Source organism: Marmota flaviventris, chromosome 2, assembly GCF_047511675.1.
Source record: "Marmota flaviventris isolate mMarFla1 chromosome 2, mMarFla1.hap1, whole genome shotgun sequence".
In the NCBI taxonomy this organism is placed as follows: domain Eukaryota; kingdom Metazoa; phylum Chordata; class Mammalia; order Rodentia; family Sciuridae; genus Marmota; species Marmota flaviventris.
The window spans coordinates 144,283,030-144,300,093 of record NC_092499.1 but is presented as its reverse complement, the minus strand read 5'-3'; the positions used below and the strand labels follow the sequence as shown (position 1 = coordinate 144,300,093).

The 17,064-nt window shown below is 38.3% G+C and overlaps 1 protein-coding gene across 1 annotated transcript in view; it reads right to left on the bottom strand.

The window, feature by feature from the left end:
- The window catches only part of Mctp2 (multiple C2 and transmembrane domain containing 2), a 221,373-nt gene extending 213,362 nt beyond the window's left edge, over positions 1 to 8,011 (bottom strand). The window contains exon 1 of the mRNA XM_027956122.2: positions 7,886 to 8,011. The gene's annotated coding sequence lies outside the window, so the exon portion shown is untranslated. The remainder of the gene's footprint in view (positions 1 to 7,885) is intronic.
- Positions 8,012 to 17,064: the final 9,053 nt, after the last annotated feature.

The window sequence follows — 17,064 nt, the reverse complement described above, 5'->3', positions numbered from 1 at the left end:
AATGTTTCCTAAATTATTCTTGTCAGATATTTTGGTCACCATGACAAAAAGCTGACACACACACAAAAATAACTTCTTTCATGAAATTAAAAAAAAAAAAAAACTGTCAATGAAAAGGTACACATTGACTACTGAACATAAAATCTAAGCAAAAGGTATTACTTTAGTACCTTGGGTTTATTGTGAGAAAACTAGAAACAGACAAAAGGCTAAAGCTGGAGAGAAAGTAAAGTGACCAAATGCCGATCTCTTATTGGTGACTAGGGCCACATCTATCTTTTTTTTTTTTAACATTAAAAAATGCTCATGATATTTAAAGACAATTCATCATGTAACTTCTTAGCCCCGCCATGTCTTCTAGTTCAAATATTAACAAAGAAAACTTCCTTCCCAAGAACCTTTGTGGTGAAGCTCTGTGCCAGCTCACAGAGGCTTAGAGAAACAAAAGAAATGTCAGTGAAAGGCTACCTGCTGAGACAGGCCCAAAACACTGGAGGAAACTTTTGCCAAGGATTCCTACAGAATTCAAAACACTCAATCATGTAGGAAGAAACTGGATGACATGCAGACCAAAGAGAAGATAAAGGAGAAAGGGTAGGTTGCCTTGTAGAAGCAAAGTCTTGAGGGAGGCAGAGTTAGTTCGTTCCAGGGTGTGTTCTGGAAACCGACAACAGACACTATAGTGAAAAAAACCACAGATGCATTTGTGAGCAGAGAGCTAGGAACACATTTGTCCAACAGATGCTGTCACCAACTGACTTTATGAGGTATTGAAACAGCCTGGGCACCAAGAGGAGGATAGAGGTGGCACTAAAAGAACAGCTGATCCCAAAGGTCATTTCCAGAATATAAATCTAGGAAGCTAAGCTTATTTATATAGATAGATATGTGTCATTGACATTAGGCAAAACTATTCTGGCAATAAGGTAGGTTACTGGGGTTGCAGTAATATGTTCTGTTCTTAGTCTGAGTTGACTAAGCCAAGGTTAAAAATATTAAAAATGACCTCTCATTCATCACCACCAAAAAGAAATATTACATAATAATTTTGTTTGTTTTTGGTGTTAGTCTGGCTTAAGCAGGGTATTTTCACTTTTTTTGTTCTTTTGCATTGTCACCTCCGTTGCATCTTAGCTCTGAAGAAACTCTTCACAGCACTTCTCAAAATATGGTCCCAGATACACAGATCCATCAAGCAGTTTGGTTTTCCTTTTCTAAGTGGTTCACTGACCTCTCATGAATATTCCCATTCATTAGTTAGCTTTTCATTAGCAAAGCTTTAATAGACTGCTTTAGCTTTCAGTTCCTCAAAAGCACCCATCTATCCATTTCTAGAGACAATCTGTGTACTTTGTAAACCTTCTCCATGTTCATGCTCCTGCTCTTGCTCAGCAGTTTCTCACACACTACCTCTCCCAGCTAGCCCCAGCTTCTGCTTCCTGCAGAGGGCAGAAAATACAGCCTGGAGGTTGCCCTGGAGCACCTGCTCCCACACCACCTGGCCCTCACCCTTAACCACAGCACCTTTATTGCAATTATTGGTCAAATGTCTGATACCCCCCACCAAGCTGTTTGCTCTGAGGGTTTGGAGATCTATTTTATGCACAACTGCACCTCCAGCACATAGTATGTGTAGTGCATGATCAATGAATCATTTTGGGATAAATCATTTTATCTCAGCTACTTTTAAACCCATGTTCTAAATAAGCCTTTTACTTAACTCTGAGCACCTAAGAAAACCAAATATCCTATTTTTAAAAAAAGTAATCTTCTGACTTGTGTATCAGCAACAGCTATAAGATAGCACTGGGCAATTTGTATAACACAAAGTGATATGGTTAGTTTATGAGACATGATCTACATAAATAAAAAGTGTCTATCATAATAGAAAATCACAAATTAAGGATATGAAACATTTTACTCTCTAAAAATTATATGGAGTCAAATTCTGAAAATCAGGTATCATCAACATCCCTTTGTTCACTGGGTTCTTGTTTGCTTTTCTGTGTTGTGAACCTCCTTCCACTGCCAGATCTCAGGCTCTCAGACAAGTGAAAGGCCAAAAGTGTGGAAAATTCATCTCTGTCTGCTAAAATATGAGGAGTAAACATTCACCTTTGATATCAAAGGAGGAGGAATGCATTTTTCCTAGCCAGAGTGAGAAAGGTCCAAATTTCCTGTGCAACCTGCTTCTTACATTCTCCATCATGTAATTGTTGATGTTATTCAATCTGTTAAGTGACTCAGTTGTAATATTCTATCAGTTGGCATTTAGTTTAATCAGTTGATAATTATTTAGTTATTATAGCCGATCGTTGATAATTAGTCAATTATTCAACTACCACCTGAAGACCAATTCTTTCAAATTTCTGCAATGCCAGCCTCCTTCCTGGACTTCAGAACCTTACTGATCCAATTGTTCAACCACCACGAGGTCATACAGACATTTCAAACTGATAGTGTCCATGAAAGTCATCATTCTCTGCACACAGGCCTCCCCTGTTTATTAGCACAAACCTGATCCACAGAGCCAATACTTCCCTCCCTCTCATCACCTGGTCACCCTTGCAATTTCCTGGAATTCTCTTAATTCCTTCAACACCTCTGCTTCCCTACTGCCTTAAGCCAAGCCAAATAACATCACTCCTAAAAGACAATAGCTTAACTCCTTTCTCATCGAAAGTGTCTCTAATTCTGTTCCTTGTAACAAATACTTCATGGCAAGTACTTCTCTGCTAGTCCAGAAGGATGTTGTCTGTCCTGAACATACCTGTACCTGCTTCCAGTCCTTAACATAACACTCAGCACAACTAGCAGGCAATCAGTCACCACTCAAAGGAAAGAATGTGTGAATGATACAACTGGTGCTCAGATTCTGCTGTTCACCATTAACTCCAGTTATTCATCTCGGTAGGAAAAGTGAAGACAGTAATCTGAAGTTCACACCCAAGGGCAAATCATCACTTACAAGCTCCCACATTTACATTAATCCATATACAGTCTTACTTATGCTGCCTGACACTGTGAAGTTATCCTGTGATGAAATGTATAGAATTTGTTTTCAGGAAAAATATATACTGAAAATGCAAGGCCCAGCACTTCTCGATGCCTGCCCATATATAAGGGATAAACACAACATCACATGGAATTGCTCTGTGGCTAGGGAAAGAGGATAGCATTTAGAGGGAGTTAATATCCAGACTAAATCTCAGCATCCTAAACAAGGCCATCTTCCACAATCATCCATGTGGCACTTCACTGGGGCACTCAAATGAGCCTATGATAATAAGGTGATAGGAGAGACACTTCCATGGTTTTCATGTGTATGAAGTTATGTCCATTTACTCATGAAATTTTTAAAGTTTGCATTAGAGTCGAATAACAACATTTCTTCTTTCAAATCTGAGAATTTGTTCCTAAAGAAAAGCTCATGAAAACGAAGTGTTCAGGAAATGACTAGGGTTGTTCAAAAAGGTGTGTCCCAAACAGTCTCAGCCTGCCTTCCAGACCTCTTGCCCAATGCCAACATCCAACTTGAAGCATGAAGTAGGACCAGATAGAAAGTTCTGGAACCAGACTTCCTGTGCTTAAATCCTGACTGAGTCACTTTCCAACTGTGTGACCATGGTAAATTGTCTTTGCTGCTTTCTGCCTCAGTTGTCTCAAATCTAAATAAAAGTGTCAAGAGCCCTGCCTCATCTTGGTATTGTGCTGATGATTAAGAGTTAATATTTTCAGAGCATGGGTGCTCAATACACGTTAGTGAGAGAAATACAGATTACTTTTTTTTACAAGTAGAAAATTTCTTTTATCTGAAATTCTTGGGACCAGAGTATTTTGAATTTTTTCAGATTTTAGCATATTTGTACATATAATGGGATCTCTTAGTGATAAGACTCAAGTCTAAACACAAAACTCTTAATTTTTTCATATGCACATACCCTTAAGGTAAGTTTACATGACATTTTAAATAATTTAGTGCATGAAACAGTTTCATGGCATCTTACTTATGATATCAAGGCAGCACTCAGAAATTTTCAGATTTTGGAGGATTTTGGAATTATGATTTTCAGATTATGGATGCTTAACCTGTATGACTATAATAATATAATATCACTTTTACTTCCTTCCTTCAATCTTCCCAAGGGATTCCATGCCCAACCAGTTCTCTTAAACTCTAGAAGCAATGGTTCTCAGTCTTTAGCATGTACCAGCATCATCCAGTGGCTTCTTAAAATAGACTTCTGTTCTTCTGTGCTCCAGAATGGGGCCTGAGAACATCTTTTTTTTTTTCTTTTTCTTTTTTAGTAGCAGATATTGAATTCAGGGGAACTTTAACACTGAGCCACATCCCCAGCCATTTTTTTTTTTTTTAAGTTTATTTCAAGACAGAGTCTCACTGATTTGCTTAGAGCCTTGCTAAACTGCTGAGGCTATGTTTGCACTCGCCATTCTCCTGTTTCAGCCTCCTGAGCCACTGGGATTATAGGTATGCGACATGGTACCTGGCTAGAACATGCATGTTTAACAAATTAATCTCAGGTATATAGATGCTGCTTCTCTGGAGGAACAGCGAGAAATACTAACACTACTACTAGAGGACAACAGGCAGCTACAAACCCACAGGGCTTTCTATGGCTTTTTGCCCACCTTAGAATGCCCTTCCTGGACTCCATCTCAGTAAGTACACCAATATCTCCAAAAGGATTGAGCATCAAAAGCCAAACAACAGCTCCCATGGTCACTTTATGCAGAATCTTAAAACAATGCAATGCACTGTGGTCAATGAAATCAGTTCCACCAGATTAGGAGTCCCTAACAATTAGGACTTTACCTTACTTAGTACTTGAGACACAGAAGATCTTCAATAAATAGTGATTGTTAGAAATTCTGGAGAGCCAATGGCCAAACACGTCGCTGTGAACCAATAACCTGGAAGGTCTTAGAGATCAGATCCCAGTTGTTCACTGGACAGGAGTGCCCAGAGTTCCTGTGGAGCCAGTGATCTCGGCTACCCCACCCAGTAGTCTCTTCTCTGCTCCAAGGTCCAGGAGTCCTTTGCCTCCAACCACAACTTTCCCTCTCTTTGAAAGTAACAGAGCTTCAGCTTTAGGCTTTTCATCAGCATGGGCCCCCACGGGAACAACAAGCTGCTGGTAGATGCTAGGTATTATCAGGAGAGGAGAAGCCAGACTGCAATCAGGAAGCATTTCTGTGTAAACATTTCTGGTGAATTGCCCAATAAGATCTTGGTTGGCAAAGTCATATATTTCTCACAAGAATTTTTAAAATCTTTTTTCTCCTTTTAAATAAATATATACCTTTATACCCAATTTTTATTAATTTTTTTAAAGAGGGCCACCAAATTGCTTACCTACCAGGAGTCACAAAGCTTGCATCAGCAGCTTCACACACTTCTACATATTCTGCTCCTTGATCCTTTGGATTTTCTAGAAATTTCTTGAAATTTTAACCCATCCTGACTCTCTTCCTTCCCTTATACCAGACCAAGCCAAGAACACTTTTATAAACATCCCCTATAGAACATTTTAAGTGTCTTATTGATTTCTTTACCAAAGAAACACACACACACACACACACACACACACACACACATCCATGCCAAGAATGATCCAGGTAAGATATTCTACCTGATTCTCTCCACACAGGCAACAGTTAACCACTGACATCTCCAAATATTTAAATATTAAACTCTGATTTTTTGAGTGTAATCACAAACCATTATGAGACAGTTTCAAGAAAGCAAGTGTCCTTCATGTCAGGAAATATTATAAATTCTTAGTGATAGTATAACTCTCATACTATACAATGTAATAATTTTAATTTAAGAATCACTTCTGAAATTTACTTGCACTTTAAGATATCAGTTATTATGAATCATTTACCCCAAAAACAAATCAGTAATTTTAGGATGTGTTGCTAAATCTGCCATTGCTGTACCTTATATTGCTTAAGATAACTTTGAGGAAAAATAAATATAGTCTTTAAAAATAAATATAAGAATCAAAATTTTAAAATTAATTAATTAAATATTAGATATGTTGATCAATATAGGTTTACACACAGTTTGTTCTAGGTAACAACAGTAGTTTCTAGTCACTTTGCAGGCATGGAAAGAAAACAAGTTAAAATATGTTAAAGCATGTGAATACAATAAAAATCAACTCTTCATTCAATTTGTAATAGCAGTTTCACTAATTGACCCCACTTGGATATATTAGTACATTAAAAATATGTTAAGAAAGACATGACAAACTTTAAAAATTTTCACAGTTTGAAAACAAACTGAAAAAAACAGCTATTTATCTACTTGTCTCAGGTAGGTCATAGTAACCACACAAGTACAAAGAAAACAATGCTCATATTATTTATGACAAACTAAACCCCAGGAGGTGAATTTTATGAATTTAAATTTGAATTCTAATTTCCAGTAAATCTGTCAGATTTATACTATCTCTCGTCACAGCTGCTTGGAATATCAAATTAAAATAGCACTCAGATATATTCACATTCAATTCCTGGGTCAGTTACTTTGTACAAATTATTGAATTGCTCCCTTCCTCAGTTTTTCATCTGCACAGGGAAGTAATATCTATTTGTATATTTTAAACCATAAGACAAAGTGTTTAGCATGGCACATGATTGATTTTATTTTTCAGTACTGGGGTGGTATCCAGGGTCTCAAACATGTTAGTTCAGTGATTTACCATTGAGCTACACTTTCAGACCCATAGTTGATTGTAATAATTCATAATTCCTATTGTTGTGGATGAGTGATCAAGCTAATAACCCATACAGTCAAAGAACTACATTTTCCCTGCACTTAGATACTGTTTACCAGCATATAATAAGATGCTGGATTGGAGGCAAAGCATAACATGCCATTAATTTTATTCTTAACACCCACCTGTAAGGAATAAATGCCCTAAATTGCCCCTTTGGTCAACACCTGTACTACTAAACAGCACAGCAGAGGTTTGCTCTTAACAGACATACAACCAATATTTGTTCAATTCAAATGTTGCTGATTCAAGTTAAAACATGAATGCATAATCCTTAAAATCCCTCAATAAATGGTGACTGAATTCTGCATGTCACTGAAACCAGTGTTCTAAGGTCCCAAGGTTCACCAAGCAGCTCTTTGGCATCTATAAATGCCCAGCCAAGCACACTTGAGCATACTCACATAACCATCCAGAGGAGGCTGAAACCCTCAGACATCGCACAAAAGTTCAATCAGACCAAAGAAAACCCATTCTACGGAAATCTAATCATTTTAAAGCCATCAGTAGCACTACATAACAAATGAACAGTGCACTAAAGTACTGATTGTAGAAATAAACGACTTTAAAGTAACATCGACATCATAGTTTTCTTCTTCCTTGTAATACATTTAAGACTGCAAATTTTGCTCTTAACCTAGAGTTTTCTGCTCTCCTTTAACTGGATAAACGTCAACGCAAGGAACCTAAGTTGAATCTCCTCAGTTCCAGGAAGCGAGCACATCAAAACCTTCCCAGGGAGGGAATGACCTCTACAGAGATTCCAGGCCAAGGCAGAGAAGTGACTAATACCTCTGCGCCTGGGGAAGACCCAATGCCTCGCCTTTAAAATGCAAAGAAATCCTGAAGCAGGCTGCCCTCCTCTCATGGGCTCTTTTGCACTCCAAGCTTTGCATTTCTGCCGTCCACAAGACACTGCTGAACCAGCAGCTACAAGGGAGGGCAATAGCTCCGCTACATGCCCATCCTGGACTCTCAAGGTCTATTAACTCCCTACTTGGGTTGAGATCTGACGCCCACCCCTAGGAGAGAGCAGGCAGCGAACCCGCTGTGCTGCCAGGTGAGCCCCGCACCACACTCACCTGTCCTACGCTGTGTCCCAGGGGCTGCAGAGCAGGGTAGTCACGCGCCCCTTACCTGCGCGGGATCTGCCGTGGCTGTGGCTGTGGCGGTGTTTGCTGCTCCCGAGCTTAGGGAGCAGCCCTTACGCTGCGAGGGCAGGGCGTCGCGGAGCGCCGCGGGACTTCCTCGGCACCCCCTTGCGAGCCCCGCCTTAAAGGGGAGGAGGCGGCCGTGCGTCACCTTTGAGAAGCCTCTGAGCGTAACACGGGCGCAGCTGTGGGCTGCTCTGCCAGGTGTTAGGTGAAGGCGCCAGGGCTCAGTGCTGGGTACTGGCTGGGCGTAGAAACAGTGATTACTTGCAAATCATTCGTCTGGGTTGAGCTACAAGAAGAGGAAGGTGTGTCCAAAAAGTCCGAAAGGATAAATGTGACCTGCAAAGGTCGTTTCTTAAAAACCTGTCTTCGCTGGTACTTTCAGCAGGTCCCTAAAAGATCAGCGGACAGAAAATCGGTTCTCTCTTTAACGCCCTCACTCTAGAAAGAGGTTTCCAAGCTTGGCGGCCTGTTAAACCCGTGCCACGCGTGAGAGATTGAGGTTGGAAGTCAGTCACTCAAATCTACAGAGATATGCTTTCTGAATCTTGGTTCCTCATCTATAAAAATAAGGCTGACTTGTGGGCCCCGCGAGTTGGGTATTCCCAGAGGCCCCCAAAGACTCTTGTGATTACTGCCACTAAGGTGGCCCATAAATATTTGCCTTTTGTTACTCTTGCACTTCCCTTTCTTCCTTCCTCGTTCTTTTGTTTTTATTGCAGTTTGCACCATTTCGTGCTTGGTCAGTTCCTTTTCCTATCTATTCATGAGCCCGAGTTTACTGAGCCTTGATTCTATGCTCTGCCAGGTGTCGGGTGGCTTAGGAGGAGACATGCAGGTTAGATGCCTGCTTTGAGGACTCAGTCCCAAAAACAGTAGTTTTGAACTTAACCAGAGATATGAAAAATTGTGCTCTGTAAGTGTAATATGAATTGTAATGCATTCTTCTGTCATATAAATTTAAAAAAAATAATTAAAAAAAGAAAAAGAAACTAGATACAAGAGAAACAGGCTGGTGTGAGACAAAACCAGGCATCTTATAGATTGTTCTGGGAATGGGGAGGTCTGTGAACTGACAGGAGTTTAATTGGTGTAACTGAAGATTAAGAGCTTAGGTTCTGGAATCAGAAAGGCGTCAAATCAAATCCTTGCTGGGCAACTAATCACGTAAATAGGAGAGTTCACTTAACTACTCTGAACTCCAATTTTCCCTTTAATCAATTATGATTGAAATATATTCACATATATTCAGAGAAATAATGAAGTCAGTGTGATGGCCCACAGTAACCATTTAATAAAGTTTAGCTAAATGATAACACATACTAATATAGAGGATAGGGAATGGGTTTAAATTTGAGAAAACAGACTATAGGAAGAAATGGTAGAAAAAGAGGTGCATAAAAATCCCACTTATAGCTGTCATTGAGGAAGACAACTTTGCACCAGTCTCTGAGCTTGGCATGTAACAATCTTATTTAATTTTTATGAACCTGTGAAACAGTTGATAATATCCCTGCTTTAAGGTGAAGAACTAGCCTCAGAACCATGAAATAACCTGCTAGAAGGTAGGAATCAAGTTCCCAGCCAAGTCAGAGCAAGCTGAGGCCCATGGAAAATCTACACTTTTTTTCAATGTGTTAAAGGTTACATTCCCTCCCAGTGAAGAGAGATAATTAGAGAACATAGAGTCTAAAAAGAAGAAGAAAAAGAACAATGCAGGAGAAGAAGCAACCATACCTTTAAAGCTGACTAATAATATAAATGAATTAAAATAGTAAGCCATCCCACACTAAAAGCTTTTTCCCTCTAACTCCTGCTCTGGTGAAGTTCCTGTTCTGTGGTTCCGGCAGCCCAACCACAAGTAAAAAATGACTACCAGCATTTTGCAATCATTAAATGTTACAGAAAGTGAAACAGATATCTATGGTTATACTCTCCCCACCACACGCAAGGAACTCATCTGTCCAGCTTCCTTGGGTTTTCGGGTCTCTTTTGTCTTTTAATTAGCCCAATATGTTACACGCCTCCTTTAGCAGTGTGTTTCACGTAGGGAATAATAATGTCACATTTACTAGTTGAAGTTTGCTGCATAACCACAGCAGCAATTAGAACAGCAGCTGGGCTCATGTATGTGGCTGATCAATTTTTAATATGCTATTGTCCTATTGAATTTTTTTTAATTTAAACAGGTTTTGATCCAAGTCTTACACTATGAGCACTTGTCAATGATGTCAGTTGTTACTTTAAAAAATAATAATAATAATAAATACTTCCTGAATTTACAATAGGCAACCTTCTCCCTCTGACCTTCATAATTCACCTAATTCACAAGGTATTTGGCCTCTCAAGAAACAGCACTGTTGTCATTGTGATGACTGAGGTGGAGATTTCCTACTTCCTGACAAAATTGCTTTTACATCTTAGTGCATATTTGGTTGCATGACTATTTAACAACAGTGCCTGTCTTTTTAAATTTTCAATGGCAGATGTCTTCTGCATTCCCCATGTACTCTTTTGCATCACATCCTTTGCAGCACCAGAGATGTGATACATTCTGTGTGCATTCAGAAGCAGTGCAGTGGAAGTATCTTAGCAATGTTGTTGTTCCTGTTTTAGCTTTGAATGAGCCAGAGCAGTTTAAATGAGGCAAGCTACAATTGCTGCAGTCACCCAGAATCTGTGATGATGGGAATGGAGCAGTCTTCTCTAACAGAAAGAATACCCTAGGTATACATGCATAGGAGCTAGAATTCTGACTCTTCTTTGCTCAGAGGGAACCACAAAGGACCACCTTGTATCATCCTACCAGAATTGACCATGCAGGCAATTCTGCCTAGCTCCAAGTGGAGAATGAAGGGTTTTTCTTGAGAGGACAAGTCCCTTCAATTTCCAAGAGAAAGCTGTCTAAACTCTGCTACCAATGCCAGCTGTGATACAAGTTCTTGGCACTTAGCATCCCTCATATTTTTCTTCATTGGTGCTTCTCAGCATTTCTGAGCCAATAAAAACAAAAGAAGAAAAACAATTGAGACATAAACATGTAGATCTAGATCTACCAGGAGGCGAAACAAATGTGATGGTTAAGGCAAAATTTATTCTGTTGTCCAAGTAGCAGATGTTTAGTGTGTGCTATAAGGAAGTTTATGCACTTCATTACATGGTATAGAGAAAAGGGGCATTCCTTTTATTGATGGTGCAAATAGTCTTTGTTATCATATTTACTCAGGTTCTTTTGTTTTTCTATTGTATAATCATCATGTCATCTCCTTTTTATAGTGGCAGGTGTGAAGACCAAATTTAGTGGCTCACTTATGACCTGACTCTGTCACTTATTAGCTATGTGTTTTTCCTGCAGTCTTCACTCTCCTGAACAAAAATGGGGCCCTAACTGAAAATGCATTTTGTTTTCTGATTACTCAGGAAAAAAAGCCTTATTATAAAATCTTTTTTATGGAAACAAACACCAGCATTTAATTACTTTAATGATATCTCTATGTAGCAAGTTTCTTCAAATACATAGACATATATTTAACACAAGCTGATTGGCTAAAAAATGTTTGCAGATAGTAAGTTGTTCAACATTCAAGTTTTATGGATATTAACCTTTTACTGGATGAAATTTTTTTATGGCCAAGATGAACATCTGGTACTGGTTGCTTTGCAAAAGTGCAGATTATAAGAAACATGAAAGCTGTATCTTAAGAGAATTAGTCTCACATGCATCAGATGGGTAAAGCATAATGAAATTTACTTTTTGAAGTGAATATTTGCCTTGCTCAAGATTACTCCTTTAGCATCAGCTGTTTTCTATCTGATGTCCTAAATTCCATCCAGTGAGCTAATTGACAAAACCTCCCCCCCATACCTTATCCAGGAGAGAGATTCCTATTATACAAAATTACTGTGGGCTCAATTGTTTTACTGAATAATATCTAATGTGTCACCATTGGCAATAGTGATGGGCATATAAAGAATCATCCTTGAGAGACAGATTGTTGAATTTGCTTTTGGACTGTTGGTTAGGGTCTATTTCTTAAAATTGCAGTGTGTGTTTTAAAATGATCTGAAGTTGAAGTTGTCACTTAAGAGCAGAAATCTTAGGCTTTCTCATGGTGGCTGGTTTGTTTGCATCCTCTGGGTTTTGCAAATATCAGAAGTGAACTTGTTTTCTCTCTAATTGGGCTGCTAGAATGCTGAGTGGCCCACTTCTGACATGTTTTCAAAATTTTTTAATTTGTACATTGTATATTGGAGTTACCTCTGTCTACTTTTATTCCCCTAAGTCTGAGATAAAAATAGAGAAATTTTCAAGACTGTAATATTAGGGTAATAATCAAGCCTCCAAGCAATAAGCAGCACATTGATTGATATTTTTTTTTTTTTTTGTCTTTCACATAACTAACATATGCTAGCAGCTACAACCAGACCACAAATGAGGATGCCAATGAAGATCAGGCTCATAAAATAAATGCTTGACTGTGATCTCATATGAAAAAAACAAAGACTATCACAAACAATAGAAGGCACACCCACCCAAAGACATTCAAATTCACATACAGTGAAACCTGGGCCAGTGGCCAGAAGCCAGGTGACTAGTGTGTGTCCTCTGAAAATCAATGCATCAAGCTCTATGATCAACATTATGGATGTAAAACATGGTGGTTGCTGCCCTCCAAGGTACCGTTTGGCTCAGAGGAAAGTCATGTAAATAAATAAGGACCTAGAGTGTCAGAGGAAAGTAGGTCTGCTGGGGTCACCCACAGAACCTGACAAGTAAAGAGTCAAGTGCGGGAGTCCAGATATCAAATAAGGGGAATTATAAGAATTGTGATTCCAGGAAGCCCCAACGTCTAAGGGAAAGGGTCCTGATGGGTGAAACCCAGCTTGTACCCCTAGGATGTGCCTAGATTCAATTGGCAGGCAAAGATCAATTCAGGGAATGAAGCTAGGCCTGGTAATATTTCCACAATTGTTTATTCAATCAGAAATTTAAAATGCAAACACATAGGGAGAAATAATAACTATGCTTATGGCTGAGGACATTACCAAATTTTAGACTTGACATCTCCAGTCTCTTTTTGTGACTGTGTGGGACATATAATTTGAAGAAGTTCTAATTCATCCAGGCTTCAATTACAGACTATAATGATGACCTACAAAGAAAGTACAGAATCACTAATTAATGATTGAAAGTAGTCAGAAAATAGATGGAGCCTCATTAAGGACCTAATAATAATATTTTCAAGCTGACTTGGTGTACAATTACCTGACACACTGATCTTTAAGTATAACTCTACAATGAGTATTGTTGCTACTTTCTGAGGAAATCTTGGTCCCCAAATAAAGACTGAAAGAGCTAAGAAATCTGACCTGAAAACTAAATTATTTTTTTTTAATTTCCAGCAATCTTTTCTTTTACCCTCTTGTGAAGCATCATCTGAATGTAGAAAAAAAAATTATACACTCCCTTAAAAGACATAATTCTTTCAAAAAGCATATTTACTTAAAGTTATGGTTCATCAATTTTAAGTGAAGAAAAAAATAAGGAAAACCCCTATTCAATCAAGTAGCTGCTTTAAAGGGAAGAGAACTTCCTGGCAGATTTGCTGTCAGAGATCTATAGCTGTCATTTTTAAATTTTCACAATGACCTTTGCACCTACCCTGCTGCAGCATGTGACCTGACTCCTTATCCCTCATGGGTTATGGTGAAATTAAGCTGTACTTGCTGAACTTGCATAATCATTCCACCTGGGTACCTTTCATTTGAAAAGCCCAGCCTTATATTTCAAACTGCATACACTTCACCCATGCACATTCACTGGTAAAATATGCTCAGGAAAACCACAAAATAAGAGAGCTACATGCTCATACAGATGAAACCACGCTGTTTTTTTGTTAAGTTTTGTGTCTGGAATGACTGGGTTCTGAAAAGACTATCTTTCCAGCAATGAAAAATAATCCCTTCTCTTGAGAACCAAGCAGATCCTAATGTCATCATGTGATTTCAGTAATATTTTAGCATATTACTGAATCATGACTTTGTTAGAGTATCTTCTGAGAGTTAGAAGTGGAGTCCCGGACCAGAATTTCAAATGTTTCTGGTGACATCGTCCTGTGGGTCGCTCCTGTTTTTTGTAGTTGGGAAGTGCCTGTTGTAGCAAGGTATGCTCCAGGGGGGCTTGTGTCCTCTGCAAGCTGGAAACTTCCACAGTAACTGAATATGACACGTGGCAGGAAAATAAAGGGCAGCATTAGCAGCACTATGAAAAGTGTGACTGGAAGTCAGAAGGGTGGAAATTAAAAATGAGGAAGCCAGTGATCAATGAACCGTGGGGGGAACCAAGCTGGAACTTAAATTGGCAAGGAGAACTACTATAGTGTCATCAAAACCAAGAGATCAGAAGGCTAGCATAAATAAGATAGCAATGAAGTTAAAGGAAATGGCCTGATTATGTCAGGAGTGAGGATAATGAGTCCAATATAAATCAGAGTTCATACTCTGTTGCCACAATGTCAGTCAGACAAGAAAATGGATTTTTCTTCTTTGGACTCACACCTCCCTCAAGGTGTGGCAGTCACTGCAGCTTTTTGCAGTGAAGCAATACTCTGCTTAATGAAGGGATATGTAGGCTACCATTGTACTCTACTTGACTGCATTATGCTCTAAGAATATGAAAACTCATTAGCTCATCTCTATAAATGCAACTCAGGTAGAGGCATATGCCCACTGTCCCTAAGAAGAGTGTAATATTAAAAATAACTATTTTACAGTTATTATTACAAGATATTTTTGCAAGAATATGCAAGAATTGATGTTTTGTTTTAATATCAAGATCCACCTGACATAAGCTCCCGAGAAAATTAGTTATCTCTGTAAAAAAAAAAGTCTTTTATTTCCTTGACATCTTTATTCTTGTTTTCTTACACTGTCTTCCATTTTCATTTCCTATACATAGCCCTTGACTTCCCACCTCTCCTCCCATCTCACTCTTACTTTTTCTAGAAAGAAATCTGTACAGAAACATATCCAGAATCTATTTTTTTCTAATGCCCGTAAAAATACTGTCTTCTTCTCAAAGAATTCTCTCATTCCTCAACCAAAAGCTATCAGTAATCCCCAGAGTAATATAGATTCCAACCTGAAAATAGTTCACTCAAGAACAACTGCTTCTACCTTTATGAAATAGTTCAATACCAGTCTTAACTTTTAAACATCTGTTTGTTTATAAGTATGCCTAGAATACATACTCAGTGCTAGACAGTATGTAGAACATAAGTTTTTAAAATATTATACCTATGTGCAATGTAAAAATTATCTATTTTGGTATACCAAATAACCCAAAACTCAGCCGTTTAAGGCAGTGAGCATTTGTCATCTCAGAGTTTTTGTGAAACAGGAATTCTGGAGTGCCCTAGTGGGTATCTCTGACTCAGGAGCTCTCCCAAATGGTAGTGAAGTCATCTGCCAGAGCTGTGTTCATCTCAGTGGTCACCTGGACCCTGCAAATCTGCTGCAAAACTCACACATAAGTGGTGGTAGGATTCGGTTCGGTGCTACATGTATGTCATATTTTGTAAAACGTTTTTCATCAGATGCAAACTTTCTGAAAGTTGCAAACTCACAGATGCAAGAAGTTGATGATATTTTCCTGCAATGTCCTATCTACTATGAATAAATGTTACATCCCTCTCAAACATCGTAGTATTCATGTTGTGGTAACCTATAATGAGAAAGAGAGAGAGAGGAAGGGAGGGAGGGAGGGAGGGAGGGAGGGAGAGAGAGAGAGAGAGAGAGAGAGAGAGAGAGAGAGGCAAAAACATGGGGAAAAGAGAAAACATAAGAGAAACCTGAAGATAGAAGTTGCCATCATTTTACATCCTAATTTTGGCAATGACACCCCATCCCATAATCTATTCACAAGATAAAACTCAATAAACTCATTGAATATGCAAGGAAAGTAACTGCACAAGGAATTGGAAACCAGGAGGATGGGATCACCAGAGTTGATGGAAAGGCTGCCCTTCCCACCTAACAAGCACAACAGAGATATGATATATGTCTGATCAATCAATTATCTGCTTAAAGCTTGTTGAACTTTTGAATCTGTGAGTTTTTAAATTTCATAAAGTTTGGATCTGATGAAAAATGTCCTGATCATTATTTCTTCAAATATTTTCTCATGCTCTCCTTGCTTTTCCTTTTTGAATGCCAGTTACAGATATGTCAGGTCCCTGAATATTGTCTGAATGTTCACAAGTGCTCTGTTTGTTATTTCCCCTCAAGATTCTTTTCTCTGGGTGTTTCATTTTGGATTATTTCTATTTCTGGTTTTTTTTTTTTTTTTTTTTTTTTTTCAGTTCTTGGGATTGAACCCAGGGCTTTGCACATGCCATGCAAGTGCCCTACCACTGAGCTATACCCCCAACCCTGGATAGTTTCAATTTCTACAGTTCAGGTTGATTAATGTTTTTTTTCTGCAATGTCTTCTCTGCTATTAATACAATACAATGTAACTTTCATCTCAGACATTTTAGTTTTCATTTTTAGACACTCTTTCAGTCTTCTTACTCTTCCATTTATCTCCTCATTCTAATGATTTCTTCTACTTTGTTAAAAGTAGAGAGTAATTGATACTATGATTTTACCTTCCTTGTGCACTAATCCAATCATTTCCTTTCTGGATTTCATTAAATTGAGTGCTTTTTCTACTTGTTATGTTTCTTTTTTCTTGCTTCTCTACATGAACATAAATGTTAATTAAATATCAAACGATGTGAATTTTGTGTAATTGGGTGTTGAATTTTTTTAAACACTTTACATAGTTTGGGTACCATGGTAGAATGAATCAGACATAATTTTACTATGTTCATATATGAATATATGATCAGTGTAACTCCACATCATGTATAACCACAAAAACGGAAAGTTATACTCCATGTACTTAGGCTATATCAAAATACATTCTACTATCATATATAACTATAAAGAATAATATTTTTTTTTAAAAAAGAAAACGTTTGGATACCTTGAGGCTTTCTTTTAAGCTGCATTGAGTGGGTACAAAGTGGTTTTTCCTCTAGGAAGATAACCCCTAAAGAGCCTAT